The sequence below is a fragment of the Penaeus chinensis genome, chromosome 7 (assembly GCF_019202785.1).
Source record: "Penaeus chinensis breed Huanghai No. 1 chromosome 7, ASM1920278v2, whole genome shotgun sequence".
Lineage (NCBI taxonomy): Eukaryota > Metazoa > Arthropoda > Malacostraca > Decapoda > Penaeidae > Penaeus > Penaeus chinensis.
The window spans coordinates 36,678,632-36,686,131 of record NC_061825.1 but is presented as its reverse complement, the minus strand read 5'-3'; positions in this window follow the sequence as shown (position 1 = coordinate 36,686,131).

Sequence of the window (7,500 nt, the reverse complement as noted above, 5' to 3'; positions counted from 1 at the left end):
TCAGATTATAAAACTTACGCAACTTACAGGTTTCGGCGAGGGAGAGGAGAGGAGAGATTTGGTGGAAAGAGAAAAAAGAAAAAAAAAAAAAAACAGGAGAGGGGAGAGGCAGAGGGACATAAAATAGAAAGAAAAAAAGTGAGAGGGCGAGGGACAGCTATGAATGAAGAATGAAAAAAAAGAGAGATGAGGGGGAGAGTCAGAGGGGACATTTTCAAAAAGAAAAGCAAGAAGGATTGAGAGAAAAGGAAGATAAAAAAAAGAATGAGAGGGGAAGAGGCAAATGCCCGAACGGACTAAAGAATTCACGAAATTGTCTTAGGCCTTGATAGATTACTGACCGTGTAATAATATGTCTAGATACTTTAGAGAGACAGACAAGGACAGACTGAATGACTGACTGATAGACAGACAGACAGACAGACAGACACACTGACTGACTTGACTGTATGACTGACATACAGACTCACTGACTGACTAACGGACATAGGTACAGGCAGACAAGCAGAGAGGGAGGGAGAGAGAGAGAGAGAGAGAGAGAGAGAGAGAGAGAGAGAGAGAGAGAGAGAGAGAGAGAGAGAGAGAGAGAGAGAGAGAAAGAGATAGATAGATAGATAGATAGATAGTTAGAGAGAGAGAGAGAGAGAGAGAGAGAGAGATAGATAGATAGATAGATAGATAGTTAGAGAGAGAGAGAGAGAGAGAGAGAGAGAGAGATAGATAGATAGATAGATAGATAGATAGTTAGAGAGAGAGAGAGATAGATAGATAGATAGATAGATAGATAGATAGATAGATAGTTAGAGAGAGAGAGAGAGAGAGAACAGGAAAGATGTTGCAATGACATGCAAAATCCTCCCCGGTACGATTGGAACAAGACGAAGATGAGAGCGGAGAAAGAAGACAAAGGGAAGACGAAAAAGAAATAAAGCGATTTCTGAATGAAATGTAAAAGCATGAATTTAGGAAGAAGTAAAATTTAGGAGAAAAAAAAATCGGAGACGAAGAATGAAAAAGAGCAAAATGGAAGATGATAGAGGAGGAAAGAAATGAAAATAAAAAGAGAAAGAAGAAACAGAAGTGGAAGCAGAATTTTAATTATAAGAGGAGGAGGAGGAATAAGACGAAAGAGAAGAAGAAGAAGAAGCAAAATAATAATTCTAAGAGGAGGAAGAAGAAGACGAAGAAGAAGAAGGAGAAAGAGAAGAAGAAAAAAAAGACGATGAAGAAGAAGGAGAAGGAGAAAGAGGAGAAGAAAAATAAGAAGAAGGAGGAGAAGGAGAGAGAGAAGAAGGGTAAAAAAAGACGAAGAAGAAGGAGAAGGAGAAAGATAAGAAAAAAAAAGAAGAAGAAGAAAGAGAAGGAGAGAGAGAAGAAGGGGAAAAAACGAAGAAGGAGAAGGAGAAAGATAAGAAAAAAAGATGAAGAAGGAGAAGGAGAGAGAGAAGAAAGAAAAAAAGACGAAGAAGAAGAAGGAGAAGGAGAAAGAGAAGAAAAAAAGACGAAGAAGGAGAAGGAGAGAGAGAAGAAGGAAAAAAAGACGAAGAAGAAGAAGGAGAAGGAGAAAGAGAAAAAAAAAGACGAAGAAGAAGAAGAAGAAGGCGAAGGAGAAAGAGAAGAAGAAGGACAAAAAGACGAAGAAAAAGAAGGAGAAAGATAAGAAGAAAATATGAAGACGACGATTTTATCAGGAAGCGGGGGCATGGAAAGCGCAGGGTGCCACGTCAGTCGCAAAGGAGGCGAGGGAGGGAACAGGTGCGCGTCACTCCGTCGCTTCTCACACTCTCTTTTCTTCTGATTCTTCTTCTTTCTCTTCTGTTTGTTTCTTATCTCGCTTATTCCTGTTTTGTCTGTATTTTTATCTCTTTTCTTCTGATTCTTCTTTCCCTTCTGTTTGTTTCTTATCTCGCTTCTTCCTGTTTTGTTTTTTCTGTATTCTCTCTTCTTCTTTTTTCTCTTCTGTTTGTTTCTTATCTCTCTTCTTCCTGTTTTGTTTCTTCTGTATTCATATCTCTTCTTCTTTTTCTTCTTGCTGTTGTTGTTGCTCTACGTCTTCTTGTATGTCCCATATTTTTATATTTGTTCTTTGTCCTCTTTATCTTCGATTCAACGTCATTCCTCGTCTTCTTTTCTACAGCATTCACTCTTCCTTTTCATTCATCTGTTTACCCTGTTTTTTTTTTTTTTTTTTTCATCTTCTAGTCCTATTATGTCTTCTTCATCCGCCCACTTCTTCTCTCCTTTTCTCCCATTCTTGGAAATTTGCCCAATCATCTTTCTCAAGGGGGAGGAGGGGGGGAGGGGGGAGGGGGCGAGGCTGGGTATGCGGATATTCGGATTTGGGGTCATGTGACCTGCACCCGCCGCCAGACGCACGTGTCTGTGAGACGTTCATGAACACGTACTTACATGCATATGTATATCTGGAAACATGCACGCACACGCATGCATATGAGAATCCAAACGCACGCGCGCATGCACGCACTCACGTATGCACACACACACACACACACACACAAACACACACACACACACACACACACACACACACACACACACACACACACACACACACACACACACACACACACACACACACACACACTAAATATCCAAGAAATCCGATAAGAATAAACAAAACCTTCCAGAACTTTCCGGATCACGTGGCCGAGACTAACGGGGGGTGGGGGTGGGGGGTAGATGGGGGGGGGGGGGGGGGAATGAGAAGGTTACTGTTACGAAAAGAATTCATGTAAGGGAGCCCGAGGTGACGCGGCGTGTGACAGCACCTGGAGGGAAGGGGGTGGGGGTGGGGAGGGGGGGGGTTAGGGGAAGGAAGGGAGGAGGTTGGGGGAGGGGAAGGAGGAGGTTGGGGGAGGGGAAGGAGGAGGAGGAGGTAGGAGGGTTCTGAGAATAAGGGGGGGGGGGTGATAAAGGGGTCCTCCAGCAAGGGGGAGAAAGATGGGGGGGAGGGTTCGGAGAAGTGGGGGTGGGGGTCATTAAGGGAGAAGGGGGCAGGAGATAGGGATGGGGGGGGGGGGGGGAGCTGGTAACGAGGATTTGAGTGTGGATTATATACCGTTAATTCGTGTTGATTGAATTATAATAATAAAACAAGAAAAAATTATATAAATAAAAATTATATAAATAATTATATAAAGAAAAAATTATATAAAAATTACATAAAGAATTATGTAAAGAAAAAAAACAACAACAAGGAAAGAAGAAATAGAGCGAAGATTTTTTTTATTTTCTTGTTCTTCCCTTCGTTGTTTTATTTGCATTATATACCGTTTATGTAGCGGTTGCCGAAGACTGGAATTATTACGTAGGGAATTTTTTTTTTTTTTTTTTCTATGACTCGCGTTGATATTCGTTAAGGAAGAAAGATAAGTTAAAATGATTGCAAGGAAAATTCAGGTAAAACTGAACAAGAAGTTAAAAAAAATAAAAAAAAAATTGTTTAGTCGCTGTTAGGAAATCACTGTCATTGATGAAGACCTGAAAAGTGAATAAATTATGAACCGTCCATGATTTACGATGTTAATATTAATTCGGAAGCTGCAGTTAGAAATTGATAATGAATAGATTTATTTATCGCGGTTGTAGACTAGCCTATTAGGAAAAGGTTTTATTGAAGGTATATATATGTATTGAGTGAAAGTTAACATATTCCTGTGTAATTTAGGACATTTTTTTGAAAAATGACGATTCCAAAATGCATAAGTAGATTTTAACATAAGTACATAATATCAAGAAACAACAGATAGAAAGAAATAAAACAGATTAATAACCAGCATAAAATATTAACGAATTATTCATCAATAGACTATTAGATTATATATATATATATATATATATATATATATATATATATACATATATATAAATATATAAATATATATGTATATATATAAATAAATATATATATATACATATATATATATATATATATATAATTAATCACCTTCTAAGTAAAACAAAAAAAAATCGGTTACACAAGCGGACCGGCAGCGGCCAGCACAGACGGCTCGGGCGGACCGAGGGACCGAGGGCGTTACCGAAACCCGGCGGGTGTGACGCTGCGCCTCGACGCCGGCCACCCTTGCCGCTCGGTCGGACGGCGTTACGTATATTGGGGGAGGGGGAGAGGAGGAGGAGGGGGTAGAAAGAAGGGGGGGACATGGGGTGAGGTGATGGGGTAGAGGGAGAGAGGGAGAGGGTGAGGGAGAGAGAGAATGAGAAGGAGAGAGATAGAATATTGTAGAGACAGAAAGAACCTTCAAACAAGTGTCAGTTGTCTCTGCAAAACGGTTGGCGTAAGTATAAATGTTTGTTTTTGGTTAAAGTTGTTAAATCACTGAGCGAAGCGTAAAATAAAATGTTTCTTGCCACTTTGGCGGCGGAGGGACGGAGACGCGCCCGCGCTCCTGCACGTTGACTGTGAACCTCGCATGTGGGTCACTGGGGTCTCGGGCCGCGTCCGATTCGCTTCCTTCTTCATAATCTGGTTCGGATTTAGACCGATTTTATCCATCAGAATTCCGTAACAGCGCTTACAGAATACATGATTAGAGTGGACTGATATTGCAATTAATTTTTGTTCTTTGCAATCCAGCGACAGATGCTATAAGGTATCTGTGTCACGAGACTGATGCAACGGCATCGGACGAAGGATGACGTCATCACCGGTGAGCGGGACACTGACCGCTATGTTGATGCCTCCGAAGCCTATACGGTCGAGAGTTATATAGAACACCAAATAGAAAATCACCCTTATAAGGCCTGGAGCGGGATACGAACTCATTCCTATTTGTTTTGATTTGCAAATGTTATTATAGACGCATTGATGATGAATTGATGATGATGATGGCCGTTGCAACGAGAATAATGGTGACGACGATGACTGGCATAAGAGAGGGAGAGAGAGAGAGATAGAGATAGAACTGTGTCGATAAATTTATGAATGATAGATTTGAAAATGATGACTTCAGGGCGCGGGTGATAAGGTCGAAGTTTGAATTGACGGTATTTTCTTTTTATGATCATTCTAAAATTAGTAAATGTTTAGATGTCGGTCTTGAAGGAAAATAATCAAAATGTATCACTCTTTTTCCCACAGGCATTCGTACTGGGAAAGATACATTTTCATTGTATCAATATCTTCTTTGCGATGACATAATCTATCGTGTTCAATTTTTAGCAACATTATCCTTATTGTCTAATCATCAAATTTCCCATTATCATCATAATCATCACCATTTATCCCATCTCCTTCTCCGACACACTGACTTTGACCTTTCTGCCTTCCCCGCCATCTTTATCATATTTTACGCCTGTTTCTCCTCCTTTATCAGCATCCCCCTTGCCTGTTCTCTTCTCGTAAACGCTTTCTCCCCTTCGCTTATGTTCGCTTAGTCATAGTGCCTCTTAAATGTTTGCTGGGATTTCATTGAAAGTTTTTCCAGGTTTTTGTCTTTTTATATATAAATATATATATATATTTTTTTTTTCTTTCTTTTTCTGTGATATTTCAGTTAACACATTTGGTTGCTCGTTGGTTTTATCTTAGAAAATTGTTAGTATTGTTATTATTATTATCATAATCGTTGATACTATCATTATCAATTGTTCATGTGTTTCTTATTTTATTGTGATTATATTCGTATTTTCCTTCCTTCCCTTCTATATTTACTTTTTTTCCTTCTTTCCCTTCTTTTATTTCATATCTTCCTCTCTCTTTCCTTCCTTCATTTCGCATTTTATTCCTCTCCTTCCTTTATTTGGTGTCTATCTCCTGTCTTCCTTCCTCCATCTCGCATTTTCCTTCCTTAATTTTTATCCCCCTCATCTCCTCTCCTTCCTTCCTCCACTTCGCCTTTTCCTTCCTCCCTTTCTTTCTTTGGTGTCTCTCTCCTCTCCTCCCTTCCTCCATTTTGCCTTTTCCTTCCATTATTTGGCCTCTCTCTCTTCTTCCTTCCTTCCTCCACTTCGCATTTTCCTTCCTCCCTTCCTTTATCTGGTGTCTCTCTCCTCTCCTCCCTTCCTCCATTTTGCCTTTTCCTTCCATTATTTGGCCTCTCTCTCTTCTTCCTTCCTTCCTCCACTTCGCCTTTTCCTTCCTCCCTTCCTTTCTTTGGTGTCCCTCTCCTCTCCTTCTTTCCTCCACTTCGCCTTTTCCCTCCTCCCTTCCTTTCTTTGGTGTCCCTCTCCTCTCCTTCCTCTCTTCCTTCCCTCCGTGCTCGCCTGTGCCTGGCAGCGTCGGGTCGGCCTCGCGGTGCGTCTGGCTTACGAGGGGAAAGGAAGTCTGACCCTTTTAGGAGAGAGGGGGGGAAAGGGGGAAAGGGGAAAGGGATTAAGGAAGGGAGGGGAGGGAGGGGAGGGAGGGAGGGAGGGAGGGAGGGAGGGAGGAGAGGGAGGGAGGGAGGGGAGGGAGGGAGGGAGGGAGGGGGGGATAGGTGGAGAGGAGGGAGGGAGGGATGTAGGGGTAGGTGGAGAGGAGGGAGGGAGGATGGGGTAGGTGGAGAGGAGGGAGGGAGGGAGGTAGGGGTAGGTGGAGAGGAGTGAGGGAGGATGGGATAGATTGAGATGAGGGAGGGAGAGGGAGAAGGAGGGAACGAGGGGCCCTGATGGAGAAAGAAAATTAGGGAGGGATGGAGTTAGTGGGGAGGGACAGATAGAGAGGAGGGGGGAGAGGGAGGAATGGAGGAAGAGAGAGAGAGAACGAACGTGATAGAAAGAGTTAGGAAAGGATAGAGGATAGTAAGGAAAACGAGGAGTACGAGTGGAGAAAACTATATAAATCAGATTCGGAGTAAAAAGGAAGTAAACTATACAGAAAATAACCTGTTCTACAAAAGCGAGATGTAGATGGAAGGTAGATAACGTGGACGGAAAGTTGAATAGAAAGAAAGGAAGTGGGGATGAGAGAAAGGTTATCTACTCTGTATATCAACGCAGATTCAGAAAGCTTTTTATTATTATAGAAAGTTGTTGTTGTTGTTATTATTATTATTGTTATTGTTATTATCATTACTATTATTATTATTATTATTATTATGCTCTGTGTTTAACGTATTTTCTTTTTTTCTCTTCTAACAGGTGAGTTCAAAGAGCCGGATGTGACGTCATGTAAGCTACAGTTCGTAAGTATGACAAAAAACACACGCATGACACGGACAAGACGTAAGCAAAGTGGCACACACATACACGTGTATATCCATCTACACACTTACACAAGTGCACGGACACACACATACACATACACACACGCACTCACAGACACAGAATAGAAACAAAAACGCTAGATTTAGTGAGACAAGCGGCAATAAGCAGTAAAAGAAAGGGTGAGGGAGAAGGCGAAGGGGAGGGAGAGGGAGAATGAGAGGATGAGGAAGAGAAAGAAAAAGAGAGAAACGGGACAGAGTGTGAGAGAGAGAGATAGATAGACAGATTTTGGTAAGTTTCTTGAGACAAGGGATAACATTTCAAAAGGATGAT